We start from the raw sequence: 23,123 nt of genomic DNA on the forward strand, positions 1-23,123 counted from the left end.
GGGCCCGGGGGCCCGGGTGCGCGCGCCTGGACACGCCTTCCTCCCCCGTCCCCGTCGGTGCAAGGTCTTCCCGACCCCCCTTCCACGCCCCAGAGGATGCGCTCCCCCGCGCCGAGCAGCGCAGGCCACCGCTCCCAGAAATACGGGCTTCCGATCCTCTTCTCTGCACCCCGAGGAGCCGGCGCCCCCGCCCAGTAGGTAGGTGGCTGAGGCGGGGACCTGCCCCGGCCGACCAGGGCAGCCAGTGCTACCGCGAATGGGGGGCCCGGGGGCCACGACCGGCCAAACTCGCCCCCTGCGGCGGTTTCTGGGAGCGCTCGGGGCTACGCGAATGGCGCTGGGCGCGCCCCGAGAGCCCTCGGTGCCTGAAAGCCTCTTTGGAAGCCAGGAGACCAAGTGATGGTGCAGGAGCTGGACCCTTTCCTCCCAGCCCCGGGGGCCGCTGGGGTCTGTACGAGCTGCCGACTGGAGGTGGGGGCTGGAATAGGACCGGATGACATGTGGCTTATTTACTTGGGGTGGGTGGGGGTGCGTGGGATTTTCAGCAGCTCAGGTGGAGGAGATATGTCACTGAATTTTTTAGCTGGATTTCCAGATGCGTTCTTCCTGACTTTCTAGCCAAAGCGTGTCGATATTCAGAAGGCTCTTGGAGCGGCATGTAGAAGTCCTGTGGATTTCTATGGGATTTCAAAGCTGGCTGTATGGTTTTTGGGAAATCGATGGTTCAGTCCCCAGCAATCAACATTCTAGGGTTTGTTGGACAAGGTCCGTCTAGAAGTCTTATAATTCGGGGGATGGTTGAGGCTGGGTTACTCTTGTGGTGTGCCCACTTCTGAGCCTTCTGTTTAGTGAAGGGAGGCGTTTAGTGGCTGCAAGTTTGATACAGGTGTCGAGTTGACATCCTGCAGGAAGGGTGCCCGGGGCTAGCCAGTAGTCGGCAGTCTTGTGCTCACTCTAACTTCCAACTTCGTGCTAAGGCTTATATTTTTGAGAGACTGGTTAGGCATTCTACCCCCTGCCCCCCTCCAATTATACAGTTCATACATCAAAGCTTTGGGCACGAGGATTTCTTCCCAGACAACCTTTTTTTAAAGTCTTACATTAAACCACAGGCGTTGGAGTTTTGGAAAAGAGGTCATTGTAAACGTCAAGTTTGTGTGAATGCATTCAGATTTCGAGTTTGGGAAAAATGAATTGGTGTAAGCCCCAAGAAGTTAGAGATTCCCTTTTGTTCAATTCTGTAATCTGAGTTTGATGAACAGTAGGTGCGCATTAGGGGTTTGTTGTATGAGTGAATTAGTGCTGTTTGGAGCTTTGCTGTTCTCTGGCCATTGACATTTCACTAGATTTGAAAAATAGCCTTTTTTTCCATACAAAGAGGCCAATTTAATTGTCTTAACATTTAAAGGTAAAATTTGACATTTTAAAGGAATATATATTTTCTCCTATGTGTATTATTAAATGAGGTACTATGAATCCTTTCCAACTCTTAATATGTTAATTTCATAATCTAAGCTTGCAAAATGTCCAGTCTTATTGGTAATCAAACTTACTTCAGTTACACTCTCAAACATAGTTTAAAAATGCAATCCACATTTTAAAGAAAATTCCAGGTTACTCCATAGGAACAATGATATGGTTAATAAATGACATTTTATAGTTGATTGTGGTCTGATCTAATTATGATGTATCTTATTGCAAGTAAAGAATAAATCATTTAAAAGTGCTGTGGTGTATGCATTGTGCTGAGAACCACAAGATCAGCAGTTCAAAACTACCCGCTGCTTGGTGAGAGAAAGATGAGGCTTTCTATTTCTGTAGAAGGATAGCCACGGAAACTCAGAGTCATTTCTACTCTATCTTTGGAGGTCACTAAGTCAGAAGCAGCTTGAGGTCTGTGAGTTTACTATTTGGTTTGCTGAGTTTGAGATGATTCAAAATATAGACCTCAATTTTAGTTGTATTGGTTTCTCATAGGATATAAGCATATCAGTTTCCAAGTTTGATAACCAGAGTGGTTGATGTTTGGAAAATAATGCCTTTCAAGTTTAAAAAAATGGTATCTTGGGAAAAAAAATGATAGATAAGTGCATCATATTCAATTTGGCTTTATTTGTACATTATGATATTTCCATTTTTGATTATATAAATACATTTTATGACTCTGTATTTCCTGGTAATCTCTGTTCTTTGCAAAATTATCTGCCTAGTGGTCTAATGATCTTGTTTTCTTTTTGGTCATTTTTAATCTTTTCATCCTTACTGCATATTACATATCAAACCAAGCCTACGGGACGGAATAGAACTGCCCTTAAGTTTTCCAAGGCTGTACATCTTTACTGAAGAAGATAGCTACATTTCTCTTGCAAAGCAATTGGTGGGTTTGAACTACCAACTTTTAGGATAGCAGCAGAATGCTTAACCAGTTCTTAACCAGTTGCCTATAAGAGTAGTTTTCACAAAACTATGGTAGGGCATAGTTTATTACTATTGCCTTTCCAAGTATGTTGGATTTTCCAAGATGTAAATGCTAATAAAGATGGGAAGAACCAACAATGTGTGTGTGTTGGGGTGAGGTGGAGGGCTTTAAAATATGTAATTTAGAGAAATTAAAAATTCCCTATGAAATAAAGATAATTACATCTTATTATTAGTGAGTTTTTTACTCATAGCAACCTCTTATGACAAAGTAGAACTGCTTCATAGGATTTTCTTGGCTGTAATCTTTATGAAAGATTGCCAAAACTAAACCAAACTCACTGCCACTGTGGTTTTGAACTGCTAATTTGTCAGATCATAGCCTAATACACAACCACTCTACCACTACGGCTCCCTGACTCCACAGGGTTTTCTTGGCTATATCTTTATGAAGTAGATTGCCAGGCCTTTTTGTTTCTGTAGCCATGAAAGTCTTAACTGCCAACCTATGGGTTAGCAGCCGAGCCTTTGTGCCACGAAGGTTTACACCTCTTAAATTTATAATCGGTGTATTAAGCAATGAATTTGCATTGCTCTGCCTTGCTTGCATTTAACCAGGCGTCCTCAAACTACGGCCTGTGGGCCACATGCGGCACGCTGAGGACATTTATCCCCCGGCTGGGTGTTTTTGCCCCGTTTGTTTTTTCACTTCAAAATAAGATATGTGCAGTGTGCATAGAACTTTGTTCATAGTTTTTTTTTTAAACTATAGTCCGGCTCTCCAGCAGGTCTGAGGGACAATGAATTGGTCCCCTGCTTAAAAAGTTTGAGGACTCCTGCTTAACTTTTCAAGAGAGCCCTCCCGGTGTTTTCGGTAAATTCTTTGACTTTGTTATAGTTAATGTGACTAATGGGTTCATTTGACAAATAAGAGTATACAGCTGACAAGTTGCTGGCACTCTTGGCCTTGGAGTCACAAACAGGAGCTGGTTCCTGATTTCAAAATACCCACTCACTGCCCTCACTTTGATTCCAACTGATGTGAGGCTGCGTGGAGGGTGCATTTGCAAAATGGGCCTCCTGTGTCTGCAAATGAATGCTGTTTCATTGCTGGTTTCACTTCTCCCTGGCCCCATGAGAACCACTGGAATGCAATTCGAAGACCAGGAATTACTCTATCTTATCTTTCCATGTCTTTCCCAAGGTTTTTATTGGAGGATCGCTAAATGGTGTTTGATGACCCTTTCCTATCTAACCCGTATTTTTCCCCTTTTGTCCTTGTGTTTACATCCAACAGTATAAACTCCATTTCCGTAAACTAGAACCAGAATGGTGAATGCATATGTAGTACTTGAATTGCCAGAAGGCTAGGCTTTCTACTCTCTCGGTCTTGGAAAACCACAGGGGCATCTCCACTCCGTCCTGTAGGGTTGCTGTCTCTGTGTCGGAATCAACTGGATGGTGGTGAGTTTGGTTTGGTTTGGGTTTAATTTCAGGTATAGGCACCTGATGGTTGAAAATTGTATGTATATTAATCTCCCCTCAGAATCCTCTTGTCTTTTTCACTTTGCCAGAAAATATGAAATGGTCTGTTCAAAGCGGATATGAGAAGATCAGTTGAAACACTTCCAGACTTGGTTAAACAAAGATCCTGAGGTCCATCCATTCTCTTCCAATAGTTGGTGCCAGACAAGGAGCCTACCCAGGTCTTCAGGAACTCTTTACTTCTAGCTGGTTCCCTTATTTTGCATCTTTGGCACTTCTCCCGCCCCTCCCACCCAGCCCCATGGGATTGATACTGAGGGCTTCTACTAATAAAGACAAACACTAAAAATGTGTTACAGTACTTTAGAGAGGTGGTTAAGAACATCTTCGTGTTTTCCACTCCTAGTTGAAGGCCCTTGCAAGAAATTACACTCAGCTTTAAATAGAAAAAAAAGCTGCATATTGGTTATATTTCCATTTCTGCTCTTGCAACTAGGAAATGGAGTCAAATTTGCAACTCATTTTTAATCACCGTATCAAAAGTTGTGGCTTACATCTAACGTGCTAACTTTCTCACTGGTTGTGAACTTCTGTTCTACCTATGTTTTCTTAATTCCGATTTTGATGTAATTGTATTTGCCCATTTTATAGAATTATTGTTCTAAGGTGGCTCATTGCCTTTGTGGATTGAGGCAAAATATCAAACAAACACGCACACAACTAATAGCGAATACTGAATTGATTTCTGAGTACATACCAAATTTCTTACTGTTAAGAAGGTTAATTGGTATGCTTTAAACAAATATTGGAAATTTAGGATATTTAAGTTCATGTAGTCAAGTAGAAATCAATGGTACACACTTTTGTAAAATTAAATTCCACTTACCTTTTAACTAAAAGTTTTTGTTTATGTATACTTGGTAAAGCTATTCAGGTTAATAATAAATTAACAATTATTTCCTAGAGTACTGTCTTACATAGAATATTAGACCAGACAGGAAATTATATATAAAATGTGACCCCCCCCCCCCAAGGTCATCTTTATCCCAAACAAACAGCAGCAGGCAGCCTCAGCTTTCTCTTGGAGTGCTGGTGAATTTGAACAGCCAACCTTTTGGTTAGAAGTCCTCTGCTTATATGACAACACCATCCTGGACTGCAGATGAACTTATGTCAATGATTTCTCTGATTCATATTTGTTCTAATAATCAGATATAGCTTCTTCTCTGGGCCTCTTATATTTACTATCAAATATAAAAGCTTGAATTTCCTCAGTTAATTGGCCAGCCACCCATCATTCTGGTGTCTTGACAACTAATCATTATGAGGGTTGAGTTTAGCCAGGCAAATAGTTATTTAAATCTACATGATGTCAAATGATAGGTTTATCACCTGAGTCCTTCTGAAGAGTCAGCTACTGCTGGCTGTGCAGGAGCCTTTGCGGTAACTGTGATCTGAATTCAGAAGTGTAATTAAATATTGGAGCATATTTGGAGAGAAATTTGCTTTTTCCTAGGAGCATCTCACTCTGTTAATTTCCACATTTGTATTATGGTTTGTAAAAATGGTGGTGGCAACTGACTTTGTAAGGGAGAAGGAGACTCAGCATGAGCAGCTCAAGGCTGATTCCTATGAGGAGGTCAAACATGCCTCTACTTTGCAGCCTTTTTGCCAATTTTAACACCTCCCCAGGACTCTCTATGCCTGTGTTGGGGTTAATAATTCATGGCAGTAACCACACACATCTCTGAGATCCTACTCATAGTGATGGGGTCTATTAGGGAAGTAGCAGGTATTCAGGATCAGAAAGAACTCAGGATATAGTTCTTCTGCTAGGACAGCTTTTTCTCCTCTGGGTCTGCAGGCAGGCTTTGGGCCTTCTGCCTGGTTACTGCCCTACTCAGACCCGTGTTACAAAACTCTTTAACTCCACTGATTTGTGCCCAGAGGTACCCTTCTCTGCCAGTCAGCCCAAGCCCAAAGGCATTTAGCTCTCTAGCCAGGAAGCCCACTGAGCTAGGCCCTGGTGGTCTCCTGATTCTGTTGTCTTTGCTGCTGCCGGATCTCTGCTTCTCATTGTCTCTTACTACCTTGGTGGTAGTTGAGTCTCCCATGTCCGCCTCTGGGATTTCCCATTTTAAGTCTAGTGGGATGGCAAAACTGATCATTTCTTTCCTTAGAATTCTATATACCTTATTTGCATGGCCCCAACCCCACAAGGATATCGTGCACCCTATTAGCATTAGTAGCAAGATGCATAATCTCTGTGATAGGCCACAAGCACTTCATTTTCACAGTCATACCCCAGTCATTAAGAGTCCTGATGCTGTAGTCGATTATACACTGGGACATTAGGCTGCTCACCGCACAGTCAGTAGTTTGAAACCACCGGGGGCTCCACAGGATAAAGAGGAGGCTTTCTACTCCAGTAAAGAGTTAAAGTCTCAGAAACTCACAGAAGCAGTAATACCCTGTGAGTCACGAAGAGTAGGGTCACTGTGAGTCACTGTGAGTTAGAGTTGACTCAGTGACAGGGAAGGTTCATTTTGTTTTGATTTTTGAGTCCGAGGTGGGAGTGAAAAAGACTGGCTGGTTGTAGCGCAGTGCTCTCAAGCGTTTCCTCGCTCAGAGTGCCTTTGTGTTCCCCAGAATGAAGCGCTGCCTGGCCCTGTGCCACAGACACACTAGTTATGTCTGAGGTCATTGTTGCGGCCACTGGGCCAGTCCATCTCGTTGAGGGTCTGTCTGTTCGGTGGACCTTTTATCAGGCATGGTATCTTTCTCCAGGGCCTGCTCCCTCCTGAGTATATGACCATGACCCTCCAGCCATAGTATTTAATAAAGAGAAACACATCATCAACAGAGGGAATATTGAAATGATTAGAACTTCATTTTACTGAACCAAGTATCACCATCTTTGCGTCTGAGGAACATTCGAGCTGAATTTTCCTAAGCATATTTGTTCATTCTCCGGGCAGTCCAGGGTAGATTGAATATTCTTCCCCAATATCATAATTCAAGCAAACCAATTATTCTTCTGCCTTCTCTATTCACTCTCCATCTTCTGCACGAGGCGGTTGACAGTACCATGGCTTTGCTCCTCAGGATGACATCTTTGCTTTCTAGCACGTTTCAGAAGTCCTTTGCAGCAGAGTTGCCCAAATGCTGTACATTGATTCCTTGGCTGATGCTCCAGAGGGTGTTGGCATTGGATTCAAGTAAAATGAAATCTTGATAATTTCTGTATTTTCTCTGTTGATCATGATGCTGCTTGTTGATTCCTTTGTGTTGGATTTTCATTTTATGTTTCTTTATGTTAAAGACTATGGTTGGAAGGGCCATATTAAGTAATTCACTGTACTTCAGGCCTGATTCTCCTAGCCACTGGCCCATTTGTACTTGAAGGATTAATTTCTTCCTTCCCACCATTTTGTCAGTCCCAAACAATCACTAATTAGCCTTTTGGCAGAGCAGAGACTCCTCAGGTTGGAGTACTCGGGCACCAGCCATTCAGGTCTGCTGCAGGGATCCATTTGGTTGGCCAGGTTCTCCAATGGTCCTTTTGCCTTCACCCCTTTGGCTTCTGGTGAAATTTGACTGAGAAAAGAAGTTTCCCTTGCTTTGATGGTTTCTGGAGATATCAGCACACTATTAGATTTCATGCATTGCTTAGACCATTTATTGATTCTTTCACCTTCAGGTGTTATTTCACTTTCCTTACACTTGTCATTTATTTTCATCTAAACTTTTCCACTTTGGAAAGGGACGTCAGCTTCAGTTGCTGCAATGGTCCAGATTACGGGTAGCAAGGCCAGTCTAGCAAGTGGTTCCCCCTCAGTCCACTTCCCTTCACCTTCGGTGGGCTTGCCTAGGTGCAAGACTAGTGGGTTATTTCAGCCACCGGAAACAAGGCTCTACTCATGGACAGCCTCAATTTTGCCAGATGCAGGGAAGGTACAGTTCATCCCATTAGGCTCTGGCGTATTCTGGCACACAGATTCAGGGTTATGGCTATAGGATTTTTGCTTAGGGATCACCCCTGCCCCTGACATCTGCTGCTGGAGGGCGGGAATTAGGTGATGTGAAGAAGCACTGTCCAGTGGGACCAGTGTCCTCCTCTACCTGCTCTTCCCCAGAGAGGTGTTGGAATCTACCTAGGGAGATAAAGGGTATGGCTAGACGGGCATATGAAATCATTCCCTGCACTGCACTATTTTAAAATTATATTTAGAAGCACTAATATCCTCACCTAGTTCAAAAGTTATGTCAATGTCTGTGAAAGGGCCCTCTCTCATCCTAGTTACCAGTCACTCGCTCTCCCTATCACTAGGCAACCCATCCTGTCCATTTCATGAAGCCCCCAGTGATATTTTCTGACCATCCATGCAAATTTTGACTTACAGTCTGCTCAGTTTTGTCTCCTAATCATCCTCTCCACCCCCAGTCATTGCCCTGGAGTAACTTCTTAGTGCATGGGCACTTGCCTGCCTGAATTTAGCTTTCCTCTAATCAGTCCTCTGTGTTTCTGCCAGCCTCACTTCTCAGCTTCCCTCCTCAGATCTTCCAGAAGCTTCCTATCCTACACAGGGCGAGTTCTCAGAGCTAACCGGATCTCTTGGGCCCTGGGGAAATCATGTCCTGCCTCTTCCTGTCAAGTGCTTGGCTCATGATTGTGTTTAACTTTTAAAAGTTTTTTCCTTTTAATCATGATTTGTAAAAAACCCAAATCCGATGATATTCAGGGTGTCATTCCATACCATACACACCAATTTTTTGCAGGGCCCCCATGTTAGAAGCCTCTGATTTCATAATGTAAAACTGAGTGTCATTTCCTGCACATGCATAGCTCATGGTTTTCCTTTCTGTGCTGTTCCTCTACTTGAACACTGTCTTCCTGTTCTCGGGCAGACTACACCTAGTTCTAGAGACTTTCTCCCCAGAGAGCCTGTCCTCGTAGGCGTGCCACCAACTCCTGGAGACTTCCGGACACAACCTGCTATTCCAAGTGGGAGAAGAAGTTTTCATTATAGGTTCGTAGCAAAATTGATTTTGTAGTAACAATCGTTTATGAATTTGGAGAGCATACTAAGGTTGCTCAGAAAAAACAAAGTTGGAACTTTAAAAACTGTTAGCTCACTTCCCTACCGGCCCTCTGGATACTATGTCTATATTATTTTCTTTATCAATTCTTTTTTAAAGATTTTTTAGCTTTCCTATTTATTATAACATTACCAATGAGAATCCACCTTCACCTTCAGGTTTTCCTCTGTCTGAAAAGGGCTCAAGTCTCCACGGGAACCAAACCAAATCCACTGTGATTACGCCCCCCCACCCACCCAATGCACTCTCCTCTGCTACCTTAAGGGTCTAATTTGTTATTTTTATGACATGTAGTTTGTTAGCCTTCTGATAGCTTTAATGAACTTCCCTTTAGTTTCCTCAGGATGTAAATTCTGATGGGACCAGAAAATCTCCTCTTTCTCCCTTGGAGCAGCTAGTGAGGGTTAGTGTAGTAGCCCAACTTGTCATTATGCCACAAAGGCTTCTTCTTTTTTATGGTTATTATTACTTTTATTATTTATTTTAGATTTTTATTCAAGAAGGGAAGAAGCAATTATAAAAGGTCTTTAACTATAGTTTAGGATTTTACAGTATGCAAATGTTATATATATATTTTAAAAATCATTTTATCGGGGGCTATTACAGTTCTTATCACAATCCATCCATCCATTCATTGTGTCAAGCACATGTGTGCATATGTTGCCATTATCATTTTCAAAACATTTTCTTTCTACTTGAGCCCTGCCACAGAGCTGCTTATACAACTTCCGTAGGGTGTCACTAAAGTATAGCACAACCCCTGTCTGTCAGTTGCGAGGTGGTTTGAATGTTGCTGTGATGCTGGAATCTATGCAACTGATATTTCAGGTACCAGCAGGGTCACCCATAGAGGATAGGTTTCAATGTACCCACCAGATTAATACAAGCTAGAAAGGAAGGCCTGGTGGTTGACTTCTGCAAATTAGCCAGTGAATACTGTATAGATCAAGGCAGACTATTATCCAAGTGGACACAATTGTGCAAGGATAATGAAGCTGAGACCATCATGAAGCTAATGCCATTGAGTAATTGCTGGCTTCCAGTGACCCTATAGGGCAGAGTAGAACCGGGCCTGCAAGTTCCCAAGGCTTTGACTCTTTAAGGGAACAGGAAAGCTTCTCTTTCTCCCAAGGGCCTGCTGGTGACTGTGAACTGCGGATCTTACAGTTAGCGGCCCAACTCACGACTCTGCAATGCCAGAGCTATTGAAGAAGGACCAGGCCCGGGCAATGTTTCATTCTCTTCTTCGTAGGATCACTAGCATAAGACTCCATAGCAGCTAACGACTGCAAACTTTTGGGATCCAATAGAACAAATTCCTCTTAAGAAATTGAAATCTATCCATTCAGATCTAGCAACCTTGATAGGTAGCATTACTCACATGGAGAGCGTGAGCCGCTCTTTAAGACGGGACTCTGAAGTATTGAATCCGTGCTTTAAATTCAAGAAAGAAGCTATCTGAGGATGTTCTAGGTGCTTGGGTTTTATTGTCAAGTGCTTGGCCTGAGGTAATTTATTTTTGGTGACTGATTAACGGAGAACTCAGAAAGTAAGAATTTATAGTGTTTGTCCAACATCATTCCTGTAAAATACTGAGTGGGAGATGATCCTGATCACTAACCAGGTAGGCCATGTGGAAGAGGAATAATTCATGAGGTGGTTCAAGACCTTTCATTTTATAATTCTGATCTCACTCAGCAAACACCAGAGTTCCTGGTTGCTTGCCTCAGACGTGGTGAAAACAGGAATTGAGCATGCCTGAGCAGCGGTCCCTGGGTGGTGCAAATGGCTTGCATTGACTGCCAACCTGAAAAGGCTCTTGCTTCAAAGCAGCTGTGGTGCCACTCTGTGGTACCACGAAGAAAGATTTGGTTTTCTTTTGTAAAGATTCTAGCCAGGAAAATCCTGTGAAGCAGTTTTACTCTAGAACACATGGGGTCACCATGGTTTGGCGTGCACGGCCGTGGGTGTTGAGGAGCTGTGCTTGGTAGTCCGGCCGTTAGGCACTGGAGAAGTGTTGCCCTGGCTGCACAACATGAAGCACCGTCACAGGCTCTTTACTCAGTCTCTTGAGAGGGCTTGTTCCGCTTTTATTGTCTCGGGTTTACCCTGAGCCCTCAGCTCCAGGTCCGATCATTCTCCCAGGCACTGCTGCCTATCTGTAAGGGCTCACGCAAACAGCCAGATCGCTCCCCTCTATGAAATCTCAGATCACTGCGGCTTGCACAGTGATTACACTTTGACATGCCGTAAATTTGTGTCGGCATTAGGGGAGTAAGGGTTTTCTTATAAAGATGCTCTTGCGCCTATGGCCGAGGAGGACTGTGCCCCACAGGGGTTTCTCTTGGAAACCTTCTCCTTGGGATGCCGGGGAAAGTTTACAGAACTCGTTTTCCATTCAACAACTCACACGCATTTGGGTTTATGAAATTAACTGCGATCGTCACCCTATAAGCACTCATCCTGCTTCCTCCCTGTTACCTGTTTCCATTCATCCCTTTCAGCCCCTCCCATTCCATTCATCTTTCCTACCCCCGCCCCTTGCCTTCTGAACTGTGGCTGTGGGCAGTGCTGCCCTCTTGATTGCTCTAAGGAGTGTGTATCTCCTTGTTGGGAGGCATCTTATAGACCTGTCTATTATTTGGCTAAAAGTTGAGCTCCCGGGCGGAGTTCCTTTCCCGGTCAGACAGTAACTCGGAGTCATAGTCTTCGAGGTTCCACCCGCCCTATCCGACCAGGAGGCCTGGTCTTTTTCCTTGAAAGATTTTTCAGTTGCTGAGTTTTCAGCAGTAGATCATTGGACATTTCTTCGGACGCGTTTCTGTGCAAACTCAACTTCATCAGACTTCGGGTGAGCTGCAGGTGTGTGAGTCATTTGCACGGACTACCCAGCGACTCCATTGTAAGGGATAAGAGCGGAAAATTCACAAAATAGGGATGACAAATGACCAAGGCATGAACAACATTCAACTTCATTGCATCAAAGCAATGCAGATTAGTGTTAGATTTTAAAACTAACAGTGTTGGCAAGGGTCATATTTTTCACAAAGAGTGAGATGTACCTTGGTCCATTTTTTAGGGAGAGCTAACTGAACTTAATGAATCGCTTGATTTCAGAGATTGCATTCTAAGAGTAAATCCTAAGGAAATACTTAAGGATGAAGTTTAAGTTCAGAAATGGGTACGTTGCTTCTGAGAAGCATGCAGTATAACAGAAGAATGCTGGATGCTGGAACCAGTTGACTGGCTTCAAATTTTGCGCCACCTTTGGCCAGCTATGTGAACTTGAGCAACTTAATTTCTCTATGCTTTGTTTTCCGTCTGTAATATCTACCCCCTACATTTTCCTAAGTATTAGATAAATTATTATATATAAACTATTTGGAACTCTGTCAAAGGAGGAAATTTTGAGAGTATTGGTTATTGTTGTGGATGCTACTGGGGACATTTGAGAAAGGTGCATGGTGGAGTTATTTTTTTAAATAGTAGCCCTTTTGGAACAAAGAGTTAAGCACTTGGATGCCTGGTGATCTGCTCCTAAAAGGATTAGAGCCAAGAAAACTCTCCAGATCACTCCTCCTTTGTCACCTGGGGCTGCTAGCACCCTCTGTAGCACCCTCTAACAGCAGGACACCTCCATGACAAACTTATACATTAATAAACTTACAAGTTAACAATTAAAGTCATGCATTTGAACATAATCTGAAGGCCAGAGACATAGTCACAATAATTGAGTTTAAGTAAACAGCAAACTGTGTGTTCAAAAAAATTGTAATTTGACTTTAAAATGCGTCGGCATCGGGGAGATGACAGGAAACTGTAGTGCTTTTTCCTTATTGGTGTACTCAAAGGTGATTTATATTCTATTTTTACATTTTTATTATCCATATGTATTACAGTGATATAAGCTTATTAACTTATTAATATCGTTGTTTCATGTGATTGCTATTTTCTTAACAGTTCTTTACCATATGTGTATTCATTTTGCCATATGTTTTACTTTCTCTTCCTCTTTTCAAAGCTTATATTTCAGTTCCTCAACCTCTTCTCCTGCGTGCCATCTGTTTGATACTTAGTTGCATTCAACTGCCTTGCTTTGGTATAGGTCAGCCCCAAAGCTTGTTTGTCAAGAGTCGGTGTTGTAGGTGCCATCAAGCCAGTTCTGACTCATGGAGCCCCTGGGTGCCACAGAACGCAAGACCACGTGGTCCTGCGTCATCACAGCTGTTCTGTCTGGAGAGCTTTGTTGCAGCCGATGTGTCAATCCGTCTCGTCGATCTGCCTCTGTTTCTGCTGCCCCTTTCCTAAGAATAAGGAGACCCAATGAAAGGAGGTGGGATTTTTGTGGTGCTGGCCTTCTTTTGCAAGTTTAGGAGAATAGAGGATAGCCTTAGGTCAGTGGTTCTCAGCCTTCCTAATGCTGCGACACTTTCACACAGTTCCTCATGTGGTGGTGACCCCAACCATCAAATTATTTTCATTGCTACTTCAGCACTGTCATTTTGCTGCTGTTAGGAATTGGGCATCCCTGTGAAGGGGTTGCGACCCACAGGTTGAGAACCGCGGCTTAGGTGATGATGGTGCTGCACCCTCTCCACGTTTCCCAAACTCTACTTCATCTCCCACTCTGTACCAGTTGGGCTTCCAGCCGCAGTGGAATTCATCTCTTCAGTTCCTGAGCTTTGACTGCCTTCCCTGCCTGGAATTTCCCGCCACACTTCTTCCCCGACAGTCTGCTGTCCCTGCTTCATACGTGTTTATGTGAGGAATGGTACTCTATCCTAGTTTTAAGTTCTTTCAGCACTTGGTTGCCGCTTTTTCTTTTGTAAATTTTATTTGGTTGTGCTTGAGAATACACACAGCAAAATAGTCAGGACTTCAAGTGCGTCTCCATGTACAGTGACAGCGTGACATCGTCCAGGTGTGCAACCATTCCCATCCCTTTTCTGACCGTTCCTCCTGTTAATGTACCCTGCCCGCCAAGGGTCCTCTCCACAGTTGAGCTGTTACTGCCAACTTAGTCCCATCACAACCAGATCTTTAAAGAACACAGTGCCCAAAGCAAGCCTTTTAAACTAGTGAAGCTACACTCTGTGTGCTTTAAAGAAGACTTCAGGGAATATTTTTTCTTTAAGATTCAAAGATTATCTCAGGGCGATAGTTTCAGGAGATCATTCATTAGAATTTAAAGTTCTGTTTTCATCTCCTCCCCATCCCCCCTTTTGATCAGGATTTTAGCTACAGAATCTTGGGTCCGAGTTGTCAGGAATGGTGTTGAGTCCCATGACGTTCTTCAGATCGCATGGTAAAAGAGACAGCAGTTGTTCATTGAGGCAATTCGCCACCCATGCTGTGTCCTCATTTTCCTAACTGCCCTCCGTCCTTGGTGCTCCACGTGAATAGAGACTAATTCTGATAGTGTACCAGATAGTCGCTCCAAGCTTTGAAGATGCCAGGAACTATGCAACAAACTAGCAAGTAAACACGTTATTAAACCAATTAGCTAAGATGTACCATTAAACCCTGACCCCAAAGCTCCAAGCCAGGCACCCAGCAATTTATACCACACATTAACTAAATAGTGGCTGGTTTTATTACTCAGGTGTTTTATTCCTTATAGCACTCTGGGTGCCCTTCCACTTTCTAGCACAGTTCTATCCACATGCATACACGTGCACAGGGCAGTGGATGCTAGCATGTTAGTCACATTCTTGGGTATGATAGATGATTTTTCCATTTTGGCTTTCTCTCTGTCAGTCCTACTTTTTCTTATTTTCAGGACCAGGGTGCTACAGCATTTGGTTCCCTTAGCCGTGTAGATATTTTCCTAAAATCTGATCATAGATTCCCCGCCCCCAGCCTAAGACTAAAAAGGCTCAATTGCTGAGAAGATCGTAGTGAGCAAGCACATTTGTAATAGAGTGTAGTACACCCACTCCTCACTGATCAACAGGATTAGGTTCCAAAGTCAAAGTCATTGTGTGAAAACTGGCGTGATGCGAAAATAGCAGATGCTTAGATTGTATCACAAACAGTAGGATGACCACATCATTAATAACTGCCAAATGGCATTGTTGTTTGACTGCTAGCCTACAGGGAATCATGACACGTAATCTGAACCATCACAACCATGTTGCTCTTACTTCACATGTGCCTCAGCGTTCCTGACTGCCAGATGTATGCTGTTAATGCATAAAGTAGGCATATAGATATTTTACTGTTGTTGTTAGAGCTAAATGTTAGATAATGAGATCCTTGTCGATATGTCAGTAGTTGTAATATGTAATTGTGGGGTGATACAAATGGTTAATGTGCAAGGATCCTGACTGAAATGTTGGGGGCCAAGTCCACCCAGAGGTATGTTGGATGGAAGGCCTGATGACCTACTTCTGAAAGATCAGCCACTGAGAACCCTGGGAGCACAGGCGTATTCTGAGGCACATAAGGTGGTTCTGAGCTTTAAACCAACTAAAGAGCAGGTTGGTATAGCAAGATAAATTATGATCCTATTTGCAATGACAACTCCATCATAAATGATAAAATATTGCTTTTCTGATGTCTTCTGGACAATTTCGTGCATCTGTAATTTTTACAAAATTGTTAAAATTATCACATCCTACATAATTATCAGGAAATGTTATTATAAATCTGTTCTCATAATCTAGACCACTGGGGTCCAAGGCGGGCTACATGTAGCCATGAGCAAGATAATTAAGAGGATATAGGAAGTTGTTAGGATTCTGTTATCTTTTTATGACTTCATTTTTGTTATGTATTTTACAATGTACAAGGGTTTCTGAGGCTGTGAATCTTTACAGAGCAGATAACCTCTTCTTTCTCCCTGGGAGTGGCTGGTGGTTTTGAACCATGAGGCTAGCAGTCCAGTGCTTATCCATCAGCAACCACGGGGCTCCCTGCTCCTTGTAGGGATGCATTCACTACACTGTTGTTTGTCACCGGGTGTCATCACGTATATTTTGACCCCTGGTAGCCCCACGTGGCAGAGAGCCGTTCCATAGGGTTTTCTAGGTTATGGACATACTGACATGGATCCACTCTGTCACATGGGGGTCACAATGAGTCACCCAATTAGAACAACATCGTGAACATATTCCTACATAACGAGTATACCAAACCATTTGTAGATAAGTTGGAATTGACTGGATGGCCATGGGTGTTTTTACTTTGGAGCCTAAGTCACCCTTAAGTTCAGTGATGTCTTCCTAGTTGGACCTGTACAGCTTATGGCCAGGAAGCCAATTCAGAGCATAGGGACCCTGTGGAACAAAGGAGGACTGCTTCAGGGGTTTCCCAAGGCTGTTATTTGTTTGGAAGCACACTGCTACGTCTCTCTCCTGGGGAGTGGCCCATAGGTTCAAAATACCAACCTTTTGACTAGCAGCCAAATGCTTACTCACAGCCCGACCAGGCAAATTAATTATGGGGTAAATGACAGCTGGGAGGAAAGGATGGTCTTCCTTTTTGCTTAATAGGGCTCTGCTTTTGCCTCCGTACTGTTCCTCTCTACTGTGATATGTACCTATGTATGTGGTTTTGACCTTCCTGGTAAGAATCCACAAAGTAATTGGTACATCAGGATGTGTCCAAGGTCTTTTTGTTGTTGTTGTGATAAGGCAGACTCCAAATCTCAGTGGTTTGGAGCCACAAATATTTATTTCACAGTCATAGACTTATAGGTCGATTGTGGCTTGGCTGCTCTGGACTGCACTCAGCAGGCCTGGACTAGACTTCGTCGTTGACAAGGGGGACGGACGGGGTGTTTCAGATCTCTCCCACATGTCTTTTTTCTGGGATCTAAACTAAAGAAAGAGTGACTTGAAGCATTCTGTTCCTGAGGGGAGCAGGGACTTGTCAGGCCTCATGTTGAAATAGCGCCACAGTTAATCCTCAGAGGCCATTGGTCAAAAGAAGTCACAGGGCCAAGTCTAAGTGAGTGAGTGAAAACATGAGAGGGCTTCAGAAATTCATGGGGGGAAAATGGGATTAAAAGCTAATGAAATTTTCCCATGAACACTGTGCTTGAGTTGATTCTGACTTAGAGGGACTAGAGGGCCATTTTCCTTTTGAATTCTGCCAGAACTTATATGTTAAGTAATTCAATAAACCTTAAAGGGATACTGGGAGGGTGGAGGGAGGGTGGGCTGGAAAGGGGAAAGCGATTACAGGATCTACGTGTAACCTGTTCCCTGGGGGACGGACAACAGAAAAGTGGGTGAAGGGAGATGTCGAACAGTGTAAGATATGACAAAATAATAATTTATAAATTATCAAGGGTTCATGAGGGAAGGGGGAGCAGGGAGAGAGGGGAAAAAATGAGGAACTGATGCCAGGGGCTTAGGTGGAGAGCAAATGTTTTGAGAATGATGAGGGCAATGAATATACAAATGTGCTTAACACAATTGATGTATGTATGGATTATGATAAGAGTTGTATGAGCCCCTAATAAAATGATTTTTTTTTTAAAACCCAGAATCTTAAAGGAAAGGGTGCTTAAACCGTAGACATTTTTTTGACCCCGGCTCCAGGAAAATTGTAGTTTAATACCATACATATATTTACCCCAAGACGGGAATGGCCAAGATGACAATTCTGTTCATATTGAGCAGACTTGCATCTCTTCAACACCTTTCATTAGGCTGTATACAAGCCTTTGGGGGAGAGCATTTTCTTTAAGGCTGAACCGTGTCCGGGGTACAGTCATGCTCGCTGAAGCGGTGGTGCTGTTGGAATGTAACCAGGAATAGTGGTCTGGGGGTGCCCCACCTCTAACCCTCTCCCTCACAGCAGTGACCCGTGTGACCCAACTCTCCTCTTGCTTCCCATAACCACCTCCTCTTTGTCAGTCACACTTGGCATTAATGTTCTCTCACCATTTTCCCCCGATTGTTTTTTACTAAAGTAAATTTGATCTCTCTCGTCAAAGATGAGTTTCTTTTGGGCCTATTTAGCCCGCTTTATATTCACAGATTTTAGATAAATAGTAAAGCAGTAGACATAAAATAACTTCTTAGAAAATACTTCCTGAGTTGAAGGGAAATTGTCCCCATAAATAATGTCACAAGGCCCGACTTACGTGTAGTGTCAATAGTGTATTGCCACCTATACTCACCATGTAAATAAATCTGCTGGAAGCACATTAAAAAGAGAAATAATGCAATTATATTTTCTTTTGCATTTTTATGAGTGTTTTCCTGTGTGTTCTGGAAGACGGCATCTACAAGGAGCAAAGAAGCCTGGGATCTTTTTCTTGGTGAAGAAGCAGTTTACCTACTGGAAGCCACACTATGGCTCGTATTGAACAAGTTAAAAGATAATCAAATTTAACCCTTGAAAACTAGTGTTTGTTGCCTAGAGAGTGTGAGTTTTTTGAAAAGCATTCTATTTCTTTGTACCACCTTTTATCCATCAAACAATGGGTGGTTGTTGTTTTTTAAATCATTTTATTGGGGGCTCCTACAATTCTTAACACAATCCATTCATCCATCCATCCATCCATCCATCCATTGTATCAAGCACATCTGTACATTTGTTGCTATCATTGTTCTCAAAACATTTCTTTCTACTTGAGCCCTTGGTATCAGCTCCTCATATTTCCCCCTCCCTTTCTTACCCTCCCTTTTGAACCTTTGATAATTTATAAATTATTATTTTTTATATCTTACACTGTCCGATGTCTCCCTTTTCCCACTTTTCTGTTGTACAATGGGTGTGTTTTACTCGAATTTAAGTCTATCCAATAGATACCTCCCACCAAAGTATAATCATAAGTACTTGTAATAGTAGTAATCACTGCTCACACTTATTTTCCTCTTATATAGGAGAAATAAAGGAGTGTGGGGGAAGACTGGGAAACACACTGTGAGCACGGTGGTATGTTCTGTGGGTGCAGGGAGTCGTCACGGAGATTACCATAAGCACCTATTCTCTGCAGGGTCTAGGGGAATAGCTTGAGCTCAATATCCACAGAGAGACTCCAAAAGTATCTAGAGCTAATCTCTTTTGGGCCTGGATGGGGTGATACTGAGGGGGCTGGGGGAGAGTCAAACCCCAGGCAAGGGATCATGTGACTTTGAAGAATGGGCCAATAATATCATTAAAACAAATTGGGAGCACATTTTTCTTTCTGGGTCACCTCTTTCTTTCTCTTGGTGAAACTGGAAGTTTCTCTTGGTGAAACTAGAAGTCCACCACTCTCAGCTTCACCTTAGAGAGCATCATCTCAAGTGGCACCCTTGTACTGGGTCAATAGGAGGTAGCCCAGGCATTAGATTTTCTCTAGATTTTGTGAGGGACAGTCATATGCATGCAGCAGGTATCCAATCAGTCATGTATTGATGATGAGATAGAGGAAGCTTTCTCTTCTGGCAGGAAATGGAGGTGAACGGAGAAGACTGTTCTGCTTTCGTGACCTCTAGTGACCCTCTTTCATTGCCTGCAGGTTTGCTCCCCGTGAATCTACCTTCGTGTGTTGGTAAAAGGGTGCTCAAAACTGACTTCTTATATTCTCAGGAGTATTAATGAGAGGGGGGCTACATAAACATTTAGAGTTTTTAGTAGAGAATAGAGAGCTACCACTTTTTCAGTTCAAAAGGACCTATGATTTTAGTTCCAAGGAAAAGTATGTATTACCTTTGTAGTTTAAAATTAAAAATGTGTTTTAAAGATTATAATTTTATTTTTCTGATTCTCTGTAGTTACTAACTAATCCAATTTGGGTTGGGGGTGGGTGGGTAAAATTAATATTACATTTCAAAACCACATCACAGAAATTTGCTCACTGTTAGGGAGATAATCTCTGACATATTCAGGGCTGTATAGTTCTTAAAACTTAAGAGGTAAACTATTATAAAAAGTTAGGAAATGGTTTTTACACTAAGAATATAAACCATATTTTGGTGGTTACCAACGATGAGAGGGGAAGTACAAGGGAGAGGGCACTCAGCTGTGAACTTGGCCGAAAGAGAAGACAATGTGCAAGACTCATTCAAACTCTCAACCATCAAGCCACCTCTGACTCAGGACGACCGTATAGGGCAGAGTAGAACTGACCCAGTGGGTTTCCGAGACTCACTCTTTATGGGAATAGAGAGCCTTCTCTTTCTCCCAAATACAGTAAGACAGAGGTGGTTAAAAATGACTGAGGCACAGGGCAAGACAGTGGGAGTCTTGCAAGAGTTACAGGCAACAGGGGCAAGCACTTTTATATACACGATCCTGAAATAGTGGTGATCTACGAATAGATACTCAGACACGCAGGCTGAACAGATGTGGGAGGGAGAGTGGGAGTATGCCCCCCAAAATATATATAGATTTGGCAGGATATTTGTATACGTGTATTTATTTTTGCTACAGATATATCCATGAATGTGGTAGAGCACACAGGAGGCAAAGTTATAAATACGCTTAGATATAATCAAACTCCCTGAGAGAATGAGTTGCAGGGCCTTGGAGGTCAGGACAAGAAAGTCTTATGTGGGAGACACCAATGTCAATTGGAATAACATAGTTCACAATGGGGATGTTCTACATCCTACTTGGGTGATAGCAACTGGGGTCTTAAAAATTCTTGAGAACCCATTTAAGGTGTAGCCATTGGTCTCTCCTTGTCTGGAGGAAAGAAGAGTGAAGACAGTGGAAGGGCATATGGAAACAGTTCAGTGGACTAATGGACCACTCAAACATCAGTCTCTACAGCTCCAGAACCAGAACTCGGCAGTTCCTGGCCACCACTACCAACTACTCTGCAAAGGATCACATTAGAAGGTCCTAGATAAATAGGAGAAAATGTGGAGCAAACTCAAAATCATGAGACCAGATTCACTGGCTACATAGGGGGAACTCAGGACTGTGGCTGCTAGTCACCCTTCTGGTAGAAGAACCAACTATTTAAGATCAAAAGGGCAGCCTTTACCTGTAGACAGGGTCCAGAGGGTTAGGAAAGGAGGAGGGATGGGAAACAGGGAGAAAGCAGAATAAGTGCTGGTAGATTTAAACGCACTCAACTGCCATCAGATCAGGCCTGACACAGCGAAACCTTCTCGGACAGAGGAGAACTGCCCCTGGGGGTTTGCAAGGCTGTCAATCTGTACAGGAGCAGAAAGCTTCACTTTGGTCTAGAAGAGAGGCTGGGGGTTTCAAACTGCTGGCCTTTGGGTTAGCAGCCCACCATGTAACCACTGCACCACTGGGTGCTTTCATGGTACCCTTGGGGCCGGCAGCAGAAGGTGTATGAATTGTTGAAGGTAAGACATGATCTGTTCTTTAAATCTTCACCTAATTTGCAAAAAGTTAAAAAAAACAACAGGAGGTGATGCATATAGAGCAGTAAGTGGGAGTACTTTTCTGAGTAAATTCCACCTTATAATAATTGACTCCTTTCTGCAAACAGCTGAGTTTCTAAATCCTGATGGGTATCCCCAGGGTGTTTTGTATCCCTCCAAAGTCTGATAAGGAGAGCTCTGTGTTTCCCTCTAAGTCAGGGCTAAGGTTAGTGATGTGACCCAGGCCTTGGGAAGAATCCACATTAAGCTATTAACTCAGTACCATAAATACTTACCGAATGCACCGACATGGATTCATTGCAGAGCGTTTACTCATGTATGCTAAGGATTCATCTGTATAAGGCTTGAACCCTAAAGAACATTTGGCCAAAGCTGGCGTTTGCCCTTTGGCTCTTTTAGCTCCAGGTAAATCCGGGAAGAAGCTAGGAGTTCGGGAGCCCATTCTGTGTAGTGATAACCCAGCACTGGAGGCCAGGGTTAGTGGTTTGTCGTTGGGATCAGACGGAGTGAATCGTTCAGGCTGTAACTTTTATGGCGGTTTGGCCTTGAAACAGTTTTTGTAAACCTTTTAAATTATAAAGGACTGAGAATACTTACATCCTCATTCAGTAATGAAAATGAAGTGAAACTGAAAATACTGAACATGAAATTTGGCACATATGGTAAATGTTTAATAACTATTTAGTTGCTACTTGTTTATATTCTGTAGGTCTGTCTAGCTTGAATTCACTCTGGTTTTTCTGTGTGGGGCCAGTCTCCTAGGTACAGTTTAAGGTACGTGTAAATTTTATGAACACTTGAAATCTCATTGACATCGTAGTGGATAGAATTTTCTTTTCTGCACAGCAACAGGCTGTAATAGATACCCTTCTGATGTCTTAATTAGTAGTCTATTTTATCTCTAGTTCTAATATCCATTGCAATGGTTATACAGAACCCAGACAAAATTCATGATTAAGTGGTTTATTAAGGGAGTTAACAAGTAGTAATGCCACTGAGAAGTGCTCAGGATAGTTGTTTGTCAGGACATGTTACAAAGTTCTTTCAGGTCTGCTAATACATGCCCTAAGGGGCATACGACTCTGCCATAAGCCTCCACATAAAGGCATTCAGCTCAAGGTATGTGCGTCAGCAAACCCAACTCCCTGAATTCAGTGCCCAGAGGCACCCCACTCTTCAAGCCAGCCCCCTGCACAAAAGCACTCAGCTTTGCTCGCTTCTTGGATTGGGAAGTCCTTTACTCTGACCCATGCTCTGCATCCAGGAGGTTCACTGCCCAGCTTCCTGGCTCTTGCAGGTAATGAGATCCCTCCTCCTCCTTCTCAGAGTGCTCATTTTATACACACCAGGATGGCCTTCCAAGGAATCCTGTTCACAATTAAAACTGAATCTCACCTTTCTTACTAGACCCATGCAGGAAAAGATCGTTTGGTAGGAGTTAAGAGACTTTGGCTTAAAGGTAAGGTGACCAGATTTTAACATTGGTAAAGCGGGACACCATTGATAAAACTCATATCCTGGCGAAATAGCCACATGGCAGCCAAAAACTGTATACCCTAGCTTGTCATGCATTCTTTTCAAAAACCCGGACTTTTTTAATACACCGCAGGACGCGGGGAAAATTGTTAAAAATCAGGACTGTCTTGTTAAAAATCAGGACTGTCTCGCCAAAAGCGGGATGTCTGGTTACCTTACTTAAAGGGTCACATTAAATAATCCACGGCACCTGCAAGCCTCTCCCTGGCTGCTCTTGTCATTGTCCCTATCATATTGAAGGATTAACTTCCCCCCTTGCAGTCATTTTTTTTATGTACACAC

At 43.0% G+C, this 23,123-nt stretch overlaps 1 protein-coding gene across 5 annotated transcripts in view; it reads left to right on the forward strand.

The window, feature by feature from the left end:
* Positions 1–23,123, forward strand: part of NCOA7 (nuclear receptor coactivator 7) — a 199,215-nt gene that overhangs the window by 665 nt on the left and 175,427 nt on the right. For 2 of the 5 annotated variants that reach the window (XM_045294347.1, XM_045294349.1), the window contains exon 1: positions 28–198. The exons of 1 other annotated variant lie outside the window; for it this stretch is intronic. The gene's annotated coding sequence lies outside the window, so the exon portion shown is untranslated. Of the gene's footprint in view, positions 1–27; positions 199–23,123 lie in introns of those variants that run through there. 2 more of the 5 variants (XM_045294350.1, XM_045294351.1) reach the window with 1 other exon arrangement.

Source organism: Echinops telfairi, unplaced genomic scaffold (genome assembly GCF_000313985.2).
Source record: "Echinops telfairi isolate 266 unplaced genomic scaffold, ASM31398v2 ScPeMD7_3533;HRSCAF=4204_0, whole genome shotgun sequence".
Taxonomy (NCBI): domain Eukaryota; kingdom Metazoa; phylum Chordata; class Mammalia; order Afrosoricida; family Tenrecidae; genus Echinops; species Echinops telfairi.